This window comes from Trichosurus vulpecula, chromosome 2 (assembly GCF_011100635.1).
Source record: "Trichosurus vulpecula isolate mTriVul1 chromosome 2, mTriVul1.pri, whole genome shotgun sequence".
NCBI lineage: Eukaryota > Metazoa > Chordata > Mammalia > Diprotodontia > Phalangeridae > Trichosurus > Trichosurus vulpecula.
Genome location: NC_050574.1, coordinates 217984564 through 217998452, shown reverse-complemented (window position 1 = coordinate 217998452; position 13889 = coordinate 217984564). Strand labels below are relative to the sequence as shown.

Here is a 13889-nt window from a genome sequence, read left to right as displayed (position 1 = left end):
CACAATATTTATGTGGGTTACTTTTTTACTAGACAAAGGCAAAAAGTAAACATTGACGATTGAAACAAGTCTTGAGAGTTTCTGAAACTTCAGAAAATAATTATGATTCTCTTTACTCTAGAAATTATTTTCTTCAACTTTATGATGAGCAAAATAAAAAAAAAACCTAGAGTTTAAAAATGGAAGAAATGAAAGAAATTGAAAAAATGCCTTTTTATTTACTTCATTAGTGAATTTATAGTCTTAAAAACAAAGGTTTTGGCTCTGATTTGATACAAATAGACCTGAAATATCTAACACAGCTCACTTCCACCCTATAGCATTACCATGATCCTAATTCTAATTCTACAGTATAAGGCAGGATTGACAATTTGATAAAGGGGATAATATTAATGAATGAAAGCTGTGGAAATATGAGAACCATTCTTGCTTTTAATTATGTAGGATTTTAATCACAAACTCTTGGTTCTAAAATTCATTATTTTACTGTAAAATCTTATTAAAAATGAAACATGGTACTTTAAAATTTTCCTTTTTCACATCAGAGGCTAAAAATTTAAGTTAGTCACACCCTGATACACTATCTTTATGCAAACAAACTTGGCTTGAAGACAGATGAATAGACAGAGTAAGGATTAAAGGTCTTCCAGAAGAATACAAATTTAAAAACCTCAATACCACAATTCAAAAAACAATACAAGAAAACTACCCAAACTTCTCGACACAGAAAACAAAAGTCAACTAAAAGAATCTACAGATCACCTCCAGGAAAAAAAAGTCCAAGATATATGGTGGCTAAATTGAACAATTCCAATAACTAAAAAAACAAACAAACAAACAAACAAACAAACAAAAAAACCTCCAAGATACATGGTGGCTAAATTGAACAATTCCAATAACTAAAAACAAATTCTGCATACGAGCAGGAGAAAGACATTCAAACATAGAGGAAAGGAAATTCAAATAGCACAAGACTATTCCATACCCACCAGAAACTTCATAAGGGAAGAAATAATGCAAAAGAGCTTGAGATAAACATCATGGTAACAGGCCCTACAAACTTGAGCCTAATCAGCAATGAAAAAGGATGAATATTCAATAAAAGAGAGGCATTTGAAGCATCCCTAAAAAGAAAACCAGACTTAAATGAGCAGATTATTTGCTTTCTGAGTATACCAGACAGCAAAAATATAACAAAGTAAACACATAGAGCAAACCAAGGAAGAGACAAATAGCAAAATATGTCACCGCCTCCCAAAAAGATAAAAAAAACTATGATGTGAAAGAAACCTATGAGTTTAAACATCAATTACAGAATAAAAACTGAAGGATCATTAAGAGATTTCTGTCTAAAAGTACACAAAGACAAGGGTGCAAGTAGAAATTATATTGAAGAATTGATGGTAGAGGAACAATACCCTGCCTTTAGGTGAATCAATATGTTTTGGAGAATGAAACTGCAGAATGGAAGGCCCCACAAAAGTGGACAGGGGAGAAAGAAGATAGAGGGGAATGTGTGACATATCTTAATCAAGTCAATGATAAACCATGATGGGAAAATAACTCTAGTAGTCTCTCAGCAAGGAGAAGCCCTACAGGACAATGGATGAAGTAGCAAAAAATGGAAATGAAACAGGAGGAGAGAAAAGGGGAAATACTCAATTTAGCGATGGCAGGGAGTCCCACTGAAGACCATCCCCATGGGGAGAGAGAGATTCTATATTGAAGACATGGACTTTACAAAAGGTACAATCTGCAGGGATTTGGTACTTAGAGACACCATTCACTGCCTCTGAGAGAATGGTGTACCTCCATGGAAAGGATCTCCTTGTCCCTGCCTCAGACCAAAGAGAATTTTAGTTCCTGGGGGCAACTGACACCCAAAAAGGTAGTAGGGAATGTAGGTAGGAAGAAGACTTCAAGGCAGGTGGAAAAAAGGACCATGAGGAGGGCAATGATTTATAATGAATTGCACAATCAGGGACACGGGAGAATTCTTACCATGGGGCAATATCTTCTCTTTCACCCTCAGGTAAAACTGGTATTTTTAAGAGTGAGGTACAAAAGAAAAGAGACCTGGGGGCAAGATCTACAAGGCAATAACACAGACACTATTTAGAAGAGGGAAATCAAAATGGGCACCTTAAAAACTTTATTTCCATGAAGATTTCAGAGAATAAATAAGGAATAATCAGCATAAGGGATACACCTTTAATTTACTGACAGGTTTGCCACAGGCAAGAGTTGGGTGAATCAGGTGGACAATAAAGGTAGATAAACAAACCTGAAAAGGGCTCAGCAAGCTCTCAAACCAAAGGTGCTAGTCTTCCTGAACTCTCAGAAGCAAATATAAAAAAAGTTATATAAATATAATATATAATTATATTTCAAGTACTTAAAATACCCCAATTAACAGAAGGCCAAATAAAGATCTTGGATCTTTAGCAAAACAAAGCTTTAAAAGAACTCAGGAAAACAAAAATATAAACAATTAGCTAGAAATGAAATGGGTGATGGTAGAACTTCTGATCCTGATGGATTCACAGAAGAATTTCATCAAACTTTTAAAGAACGGTAGACAAAGTAACTGTCTTTACAGAAGAAGAGGAAACACATGCATACATATGCATGTATATATGTTTATATATATATACATGTATTATATGCATATATGTCTTTACATGTTAAATAGATCAAACAAGCCAATAAAATGCAAAAGAATGACCAATCATATAAGAAACAAAATCCCACAATCTGTTGCTTAAAAAAACAACACCACACAATGAAAAACAAAATATACTACGCATCAGGTGAATCCAGAAAAGCAGGAGCTAACAATTATGCTATCAAAGCAAAAAACTAAAATTAACAATGTAAAAAGAGATAAACAAGAAAGCTATATTATGCTGAAAGGAACCCATAGACAACAAACCAATAGCAATATTAAACTTATATGTTCCACATATGTTAGCATTTAAATTCATAAAGGGAAAAATTATTTGAATTATAAGAAATCATAGACAGTAATATTATAATAGCAACATAGTAGCATTTACTATGCCTCTTAATTTTGAATAAATCTAACAGTAAGATTAACAGAAAGAAAATTATAGAATCAAACAATTTCTAGAGAAAGTATAACTAAAATACTTGTGGTGTCTTCTAAATGGAACAGCTAAAGAATATGTATTCTCAGCACCATATATAACTTTTACCAAAAAAAAGACCATGTTAAGGGCACAGAGATATTGCAAATAAATGTAATACAGACCTAAATAGTGGCATATACCAATTTAGTGACACAGATCCAAATATAGAATTAGTGATGAAATCCTATATAATAAGTGGGTAAAAGAACAAATCATAGAAACAATAATTTTGCAAAAGAAAATGCTAATGATGAAATAACATGGCAAAATTTCTATGATAAAGCTAAAGCAATTCACAGGGGAAAAAGTATATCCCTAAAACACGTGTTAACAAAATTGAACAGGATATTCATGAGTTGAATATACATTTAAGAAAATTAAAAAGTCAGCAAATAAGCCTAAAATAAGCACAAAAGCAGAGGAACAGATAAACAGTAAGCCAAAAAGACTTTAAAAATTATAAATAAAACAAAAAACTGGTTCTTTGAAAAGACTAAAAAATTGATAAAACTTTAGTCGACTTGATCAAAAAGAAAACAATAGAAAATCAAATCAACAAAACAGCAGATGAACCAAGTGAAACTACAATAAAAATCTGAGGAAAATATTTTTAAATGATCAGAATCTACTAAGCACAGATAAATACTAATAAAACTGATTTTATATAATATACTTTATATTCAAAAATATAAACTGTCCAAATTAATGGAAGACCAAATAAAGATGTTAGATAATTCAAACTTGGAGCATGGGAGTGGGGGTGATGGTGAGGAGAAGACAATTAGCTGGAAAGGAAATGGATGATGGTGGGGGTACTTCTAAGCCTGATGGATTTTCAGGAGAATTTCATCAAACTTTTAAAAATAATTAGCACAAATACTATGAAATTATGCTCAAAAATTGAAAAAGAAATCACTCTATCATACTCCTTTTAAAAGACAAATATATTCCTGAAACCTAGACCAGGGAAAGATGAAGCACAAAAGAACAATAGGCCAATATCATTAATGAATATTAATTCAAATATCTTAAATAAAATCCTGTTTAATACATCTATAGAAATAATTCATTATGACCAAGCTGCACTTATACCAGGGATGTGGAGATGTTACATCATTAGGAAAATGATCAAAATAATTGATCATATTAAAAACAAACCCTTCTAAAACCATAGGATTTTCTCAATAGACAAAGAAAAAGCCTTAGGAAAAAATATGACACTCATTTATGCATTAAAAAAAATCCTACCCTTTACAAATCTAATATCATAAAGAACCTCTACTTATATGCAATGGGGATACAATAGAAGTTTTCCCAATAAATACAAGAGTAAAGCAAGGATGCTCACTCTCCCCACTATTATTTGGTATAGTACCATAAATGCCAGCATTATCAATAAGATAAGAAATTAGAGACATAAAGATAGGTAAAGAGAAGATAAACTACTTCCTATTTGACAGTTCTACCTACTTCCCAATACAATGGATTACATAGGGAAGTCTAGAGAATCAACATAGAAATTAACTGAGATAATAAATTCAGAAAGGTTGCAGGCAACACCATAACCAAACCCACACTTCCCCCAAATCAACGACATTCTTAATAGTAAAAACAAAAGCCAAGAGGCAGTGAAATATCATTCATAATAAAGCATAATGTGAGAATTAATCTACCAAATCTCACAAAAACTTATATAGATTCAAATACAAAGAGCCCCTAAAGAAATAAAGAACAATTTATTTAGTTATGAGAATATTCAATGTTCACAGGTAGGCTGTTGGCAAAATAATAAAAATGACCATACTACCCAAGTTAATTTATAGTTTTAATGCTATACCATTCAAACCATCAAGGGAATACTTTATAGAACTTGATAGAATAACAACAAAATTCATTTGTAGGAACAAAATATCTAGAATATCAAGGGAAACAATGAAAAGAGGCAGTGATGATAGGGGATTAGCACTTCCAGACCTCAAATTATATTATAAAGCAGTAGTATCAAAACCATTTGGTACTGGTTAGAAAATAGAAAAGTAGATTAATGGAACAGACTAAATAAGGGAGAATCAGAAACAATTGAACTCAATAACCCAGTGTTTGGTAAACTAGAAAACAAATTACTTGGAAAGAACTCCCTATTTGATTGAAAAAAATGCTGAAAAAACTGAAAAGCAATCTGGCAGAAATCAAACTTAGACCAACACCATACTTTAAATTTCACAATAAATTCTAAATGAATACATGACCTTAATATTAAAGATCATACAAAAAAATTAAAAGAGATGTATACCTTTCATAGCTATTGGTAGGAGTTGTATTCTTTACTAATGTATAGAAAAATTTTCTGATAATACCATTAAGAGATGGGTTCTTCAGTTCTTCATTTATGAAGGGCCTAAATTCTTATACTGTTTGCTTTCTTGGTATTACTAGATAAATGAAAAATATTGGTGTGCTCTTCAATGACCTGTTTTTTAAAAATAAAAAAGTTAAAGTAATGAACAAAGAAGAAGCTGGAAGTAAGACAATGTCCTATTTCTTCATAATAATAAAAAAGTAATGTAAAGAAGTGGATGTTGTCCCTTTGTAACCACACAGCAATAGAAACCTAAGCACATAAGTTTTGGAACTGTGGTTGATCTGTGTTGCAGAGGGAATTACCTCACCAGGAGTTTCCTACACTGATAAAATCAGAGGTCTGCCTCCCATCTCTACTTATTTCCCCATTGAAAAGAAAAGTTAAAATTTGGCATCCTTGATCTATGATTTTCTGTTTTCTAGTCTCCATAATGCATAGTGTAAATCTCTAATTATAGAGGCACTTAACTGGTATTAATGGAATCAAATTTGAGTCAGACCTTTTACTTCAAAATCAACAACCACAACAAATCCCCTGATAATCATCTTAAACTGTTTCCCTTTAAAAACAAAACAAAACCACACACACACACACACACACACACACACACACACACACATACACACACAATACAAACCCCTCACAAAGAAATTTCAGACTTGGAATAGAAAAGGATTGTTTTCTAATTACCTCAATAACTTTCATTTCATATTGATTACAGAGGCACAGAGTAATAACAAATAAAAACACTAGAGAAATTCTACCTTTTCCATTTCACTTGACAAAGTTGTTTCTAGAGCAAGATATATTATGCAGGGCATCTAAATTTTTTTCAATAGTGGATCACATGATCAGAAATTCACATGTGGGCCATGCCATTTACCTAACCTTTTTAGTGTTAACAATTACAATCTATGAACTATTCAAAAATCTAAAAGGAGGCACAAAAGATAAGTCAATTGTATTTATAAAGACATGCATAGTCATAGGCCTGGTGCTAGTCACTGATCAATTCTGACCAAATCATTGAGAATACAGACTGGCATTTAATGGACTGTAGTATTCTCAAAAACATGGGATATTTTGGGGAAGGGCACATCTCAATTCTGATTCTAAGTCATATCACTGAATCTAGTAATTTCATGAAAGACAAGGTTTTCTCACAGTCAAGTAGATCAGAACTTGCTACGAATCCTTGAAGTGAAGTAGGCAAAATAAAAAAAAAAGAGGCAAGAAGTGACAATAGGGGAGTGGATGTCTGTCAAAGACAAATTTTGTCTCTTTCGCTTTTTTATCTAGGGCTTCCAGAAGTGAACCGAGTTCTGCTACCACCAAGTCTAACCCTATTCTCCTTCCTCACCGGAAATAGTGAGAGATGATGCAGGGACTATCCTCTCAGTCACCCAAGTTTACAGCCTGAGAATCTTCATTCTCCCTCACTTTCTCTATTTCTTCATTTTCATTTTGCTTTCACTGATGTATTCAGTCAGTTGGAAAATTTTGTCAATTCTACCTCCACATCTCTTACATCCATCACCTTCTCTCAGGGTTTGTTGTCACCACTCTAAACTTAACATTCATCACCTTTTTCTGGGACTGTTGCACTAAGCTCCTAATTGTTCTCCTTGTATGTGATATTTCACCTCTGAGATCCATCCTCAACACAGCTGCCAAATTGTGGTTCTTTGTGTCATGGACCTCTTTGGCAATCATGTGGATACACTCTCAGAAGAATGTTTTTAAATGCATAAAACATATAAGATTACAAAGGAAACCAATTACACTGAAATAATTATGTACTTTTTTTAAGTGTACTAATCTCAGGTTAGGAACTCTTGGTCTAAGCAGTCCCAGAATTTATGAGTAAAAATTTATAAAGAACATAAAGTAGAAACTTATAAGTAGAAAATTATTAAGTAGAAACTTAGAAGACTCTCCATTTCCAAAACAATGGCAGTAACTACTTGATTATTGTTCCAAGAACAAGAAGGAGAATAGAGAAAAATCCAAAAGAAGAGGAAAGACATTTTTGACAAGATGGCAAAATGTCTGTGTTGTGTTGAGTGGGCCTGAGTGTCCTGGTGGAAGGGTAGATAGGATGTGAAGCATGTTATGAGTTTGGTGAGATATAGTGGGTTTATGTGAATTTTTACATACTTACTTAACTTTAAGTATAGTTCAGTTCCAGGGTAGTATTCTAAAACTGAGTAGAATAATTCCTGGGTTAAGGGAATTGAATTGAATTTAACTGAAGATATCTAGAGGCTGGGTAAATGAAGAGCTTCTGTGAGTCCAGCAAAGCTAATAGTAGAAGAGAGTGAAAAATCATGGATGGGAAATTCACAAAGATTATTGCAAGAAATGGGAGAAAGCTTTTGATGGGATTTTCCTTCCTTTTCTCTGCATAACCAGTGGTAAAAGTGCTAATGAGGATATGGAAAAGAAGCAAAAGGCTTGAATAATTAAATTGCACTTGGGCCACTGCTTGAATAATCAAGACGTTAGGTATTATATGCAACAGAAATATGCTGATTTAATTCATTGTCCATTTTAAATGATATCTTTTTTCCCAAGGCTTCTTCAAATAGGAAATTGATGCTTGTGAGAATTTACATTAACTCTCACAGGAAAATTTATTATTTTACAAATTCAAAAATCACATGACAAACTATAATCTGGTTGAAGTATATTTACTAAGTATATATTAGGGAAATCCATTGGGTTTGGAAGATGGCATTAGCCATCCTATTGCTTTTTCTAAGGAACTAACTGATACAATTAGAAGAGGTGTTTTACCTTAAAAATGACTAAATTTTGTTTTAGATTTGTCCATTTGTTTGGTTTTGATCTAGAGCTATGTTTTTATCAATACTGGAAACTCTCATTGTGAAAACACCCTCTTCCATTGCAGAGTGGCAACTTGGCAACTCATCTCTAACTCAGAGTCATAGAGAGCTCCCTGAGTCACAGAGAGTTTGTGATATAAAAAGCTAGGACTTTGAACCCAGGTCTTTCTGACTATGACTAGGCTTCTGTCTGCTAGGCTATACTACCTTTTGCTTGCTCTGCTAAGAAATGAGTCTTAAATCCCTTCTTTAAACACAAGAGCAAGCATACTGTTATAGTATTAAAAACAAAACAGGAAGACAAGCCTCAGAGGCAATAAAGAGGATTAACTCTAGAGCATGAGGTATTTTCATTAGAATAGTCAGTGGCCTAGGAGAGGTATTTTAGAGACTCTTATTCTCATTATTTTTACTATCGGGCATGAATGGTGAGTATGTGATGAAGAGTCTGCCCATCCGTCTTTCACACATAACATTAGAATCTCAGGAGGCTGCATTAACTTCTTCTAAGAAGGGTGAACGAAGATCCAGGGAGCCATGTATGCCATAGTTACCATGATTATCCTCATAGTCACTATTTCTGTATTCTTGGAAACCTTAGTGATCTCATGGTGTTTTTATGGTACAATGGACTCGGGAATAAAGGAAACCTTTGCCTACGACACCTACAAGTGATATGATCATGAATATAATCACTTACCCAAGCTCTTTTTTAAGGTCATATTTAGATCTGGAAGGGGACTCCTGATTCCTGGGCCAACTGACTCTCCTCTATACCAGAAGCAACTCTATGAGACTCTAAGTTGCAATGAATTTGCTGATATGCTTTGGTAGAGGCAGATGATCACCAGGAGTTCCCCTTAACTATTAGATCCTAGGTCCAGAAACAAAATCTGTATGCAATTTGCTACATGATTATAGTGATTATAATCACTATATGATTATTTTATTGATTCTGTAAATAACAATTTTCATCTTTTTTGATGCTTCATAGCTATGAAGAACTTCATATATGTAGCTGAGGTTTGATATTGGAGAATACACTTAAGACTCTCCTCGTTGGCAGAAAAAATGAGATGACTAAACGCTGTCTGCCTGCCTAAGAGGCAGAGTTGGCATGAGAGCTTGGGAGAGGAGACATTTTTTCTTCCTTCCTGCTTTGAGAGAGGATACATATAATTCTACAATTTCTTAAGGCAGAGAATGAGAGAGGGAGAAAACAAACTTAGCAAGACAGACATGTAAGGGAAAGCCAGCTCCTCGCAATGGCCCTGATTTCCAGCTTTCTTTCTTAAAGGCTTTGGAGAATTTCCCCTTAGAAATTTCCTTGGCCTCTCTCCTTTTACTGAACTAAGATATCTTGATCCCAGTGGGAGACCTCATTAACTTTTTATATTTTATATTATGTTGTAATCTGAATAACTTCCTTGATTTTTCTGTTGGCTCTCTTCTTGGATAAACAGGTTTACTATTTCACTATTTTCCATAGTCTTTTGTATAAACAGCATTCAATGGAAAGGGGTTAAACCTTCAGAGATATAAGCTTAAGTAGATTGAATCTAAGGAAAAATCATTCCCCTGGACTAGGAGGATAATTTTTAGGGGAGCAGAAAGGTCCAATTCTAATCTGGCAGCCCTTTCTCACTGTAACACCATAGCCAGCCTCATGGTCTGCTTCTCTTCTTGCTCCCCTTCTAGACAAGAAAACAAAGTTTCTCTTAAAGAGAGGCGAGCAAGATCCCAGAGATATATTTATTCCTCCCCATAAGTTGCATTTAGACAAACTGTGTGAAGATATACATAACCAACATAGGCAACATCATCCCCTTTACATATCCAATATCTCATCTGACCCTCTCAACAACCCTATGAAATACTTAATGTAAATACTGGGCCCAGTTTAAAGATGAAGTAACTGATGCTCACAGAGATTACATGACTTATTCAAAGTTACATAGCTGCTAAATGACAGAGTCAAGACTCAAACCCAAGTTTTCTTAAGGACCACTGACAGACTTCAACAGGAATGCACTATATATAAGAGCAGGAAGACATGCTAAATAAAACAAAATTGACATTTACCTCTAGGTACACACTTCCAGACAGGCAGACACATGTGAGAGGTAAAATGAGTCCCTGTTATACACATAGTGGGCACTTAATAAATGTTTGTTGAATATAACTGGATTAAAAGTAATCAAGATTTCAGACTTGGCTCTGCCACTAGTTAGATATGTCACTTTAGGCAGATCACATCTCTTTTCGGGCCTCAGATTTCTCATTTGTAAAATGAAGATGTGGAACTAAATGGTTTCAGATGTCTCTCTGCACTTTCAGAATTCTGTGATGCTATGAACTGCCATATGTACATAAATCATATTTTTCAGGTTAAAAAACAATCTTTTTATGAGTGGGCCTAGTATTACACTTTGAAATTCATTCATTCCCTCAAAGATCTGGTAAAACCATTGACACATTAAGAATAGAGATGGATGCCTGAGTTAGAAATGTTCTGATTCTCCTCCATAACCCCTCCCCCACCCATTTTCCCTTTACAAGACAGTGAGACATCTCTAAAAACCTAATAAAATAATTTAAAATATATTTAACATCCACCTTTTATCTAATGCAATCCTTGACTGCTTGCTTTGAAATACAGTATCTCTGCATTGCCCTCTCTTCATCTTTTTTGTAGCTGAAAAACATATTTTTCAAAGCAAAAAATTCAGATGAAGGGAAGTCAGGGCGTTGTATGCAATCGCCACCTACTGAGTCATTCTGCTCTTTAGCACAGCTAATATCACGTGACCAAAAAAGAATGTCAAAATGTGATGCACCTTATTCAATCTCAACGTTTTAAATGGACAGAGCCCTAACACCACAAGCCACTTAGAACCATGGAAAGGACTGAGCATTTCCATGATACTTGATGGTTTCATGTATAAATTATAGTTGTTTAATCCTCACCACCACCCTGAGAGGCAGCTTCTGCTGTATCATCCCCCAGGTTGTTTTTTTTTTAACTCCTTACAGAATTCATCCATTTCCAGGGTGAAAATAACTCATTTTTCAAGAAACAAACAAACGAACAACACACAGCACAAAGCCAACCTGTCAACACTTAGATCTATGCCTAGAATTTCTTTTTAAGCCCTCTGGCCTGTGTGGTCCCCCCATGTGCCTTGAAGATGGTGGAGAGAAGCTGCACCCCCGTGCAACACTCACCTTCAGCAGCCCCACAGCCATGTTCACCAGCTCCCTCCTGCTCTACAACCTCCAGGGACGATATTCCATTTGTGAGCAAGATTGCCTCATTTAATTTACCAGGTATTTTTTTAATGCATTACCTCCAGAAGGCAAACAAATACGGCCACAGATGGCCTCTTAAAACTGTAAGGCAAGTGAAAGATTAAAAGCCAAGATGTCAAATCCAGAGCCAATTTCAGCCATGAGAGGGCGAAATAATATATATAAATATTTTTTTTTATAAAGCCGTGCAGACGAGCCACGACAGTGCTCCTCCCTCAAGGGAAAATGTAGGAATGGCATCTTATGAAGAATGAATATGTACATAAATAGGAATTTGAGACCGGCTAAGATTTTTTTAATGATGCTGGCTTACCTGGAAGAGAATTGTAAGCCTCAGCACAAGGAAGGCCAGGATCCATAGGTGGGTGGAAGGAAGGTTATCGCCTTTCCAATGCAGCCGTTGAGGTGTCTGAGCAGAGGAGATGCTAAAAGCTTACATTCATTCTGGACTCACTGGAGGGGGAAAATAACAAAGGGGCCTCTGCAGCATCGTTCCTGCTTCTGCCTCAGCTTCCTGTTCTGACACTCACTCTATGGGAGCCGCCGGCTATTAGGAATCAGCGTGTTAAAAAAAAAAAAAAAAAAATTAAGCCGGCACCTTACACGCTATCGCCATCTGCTGGCTAGTGGGGAGAAGGGCCTAATTAGCATCTGACTAAAAGGGATATAGCACAATATTCTGCCTACAACCACTTAGAGGTTGAAAAGGAATTCTAAGTATGGGGTTCTAATATATATATTTGCATTTTGAAAAAACACACAAATCCAATAATTATTTGCTTTGGAGAGTGAGTACATTATACTTTTCCAGACTTTTTATATATTAGTCTCCTTCATATGTGCTGTGGTACAAACAAATCAGCCTCCTACCCCCACCCTACCCCCACCCTTTTTTAAAAATTTATTTTTTTTTATTTTTGGTTTACAACACTCAGTTTCACAAGTTTTTGAGTTCTAAATTTTCTCCCCTCCCTTCCCGGCCCCTCCCCCCAAGAAGGCATGGAATCTGATATATGTTCTACATGTGCCCTTGCATTAAACTTATTTACACAATAGTCAAATTGTAAAGAAGAATTAGGTCCAATGGAATGAATCATGAGAAAGAAGAAACAAAACCAAAAAAGAAGAAAAAAAGAAAGAGCAAATATTTTACCTCAATCTGCATTCAGACTCCATAATTCTTTCTCTGGATGACCCTCACCCTTTTGTTACTATACCTATCATATTCCACCTCCTATCACTTTGCTTTTGCACTGACTATTCTCCATGCCTAGAAATATTCCTTCCTCATTCCACCTCTTAGAATCCCTAATTTCCTTCAAAGCTCAACCTGAGTCATGTCCTACATGAAGTGTATCCTGATCTCCCTTTCCCAGTTGCTTAATATTATCCTCTTCCAACTCCAATTATCTTGTGCTTATTTTATATATAAATTTTACACCCATATGTTGACTCTCCTTTGCCTGGCACATTGTAGGTGCTTAAAATAAAGGCTTGTTGATTGATATAGTTTGATAGTTTTAGAACCTAATAATCTCATTGATATGTGGATTCCATTCACCAATGGAGAACACAATCTCTCTCTGCCTTAAAAATGTTCTTTTTAAGTTAATTGTGGCTGAAAAAAATCATTACTTACTGGCCAACCTTCCAGTCATTCACGAACAGGACTTCAGGCCTCTGCCAGTCTACACTCAAAGCTTTTCTTGTATGAAAAGATCTGCCAGAATTTACACTCTGCTGTCAGAGTGAGGGTTACCTACAGGACACAATGAATTGTCCTGTCACCTCCATGTGACAGCGAAAGACCAGGGGAATATTCAAATTAAGGAGACAAGTGTACATAATACCTAAAAGTGTACTTAAAAAGTTTATAATGTCACTAAAACTTTAATGTTTTCACTGTCAATTTTATGTGACATGGAAGAAAAAATATAGGTAGGTCTCATGAGATACTTTCAATTTACAAAAGAACACACCAATTCCTTATTTGGGGCTGAGTTATTTAAAATTTTCATAGATACTAGATAATTTTAAAATGTTAGAGTTGGGGCAGCTAGGTGGCGCAGTGAGTAGAGCACCGGCACTGGAGTCAGGAGGACCTGAGTTCAAATCCGGCCTCAGACACTTGACACTTGTACTAGCTGTGTGACCTTGGGCAAGTCACTTAACCCCAATTGCCCTGCCAAAAAGCAAAAAATAAAAAAGTTAGAGTCAGAAGGG

General features: G+C 35.1%; 1 protein-coding gene across 1 annotated transcript in view; it reads right to left on the bottom strand.

Annotated features, from left to right (window-relative positions):
• Positions 1-12167, bottom strand: part of LOC118835880 (sodium channel protein type 2 subunit alpha-like) — a 155729-nt gene extending 143562 nt beyond the window's left edge. Inside the window, exon 1 of the mRNA XM_036743174.1 lies at positions 11980-12167. The gene's annotated coding sequence lies outside the window, so the exon portion shown is untranslated. The remainder of the gene's footprint in view (positions 1-11979) is intronic.
• Between the last annotated feature and the right edge of the window lie 1722 nt (positions 12168-13889).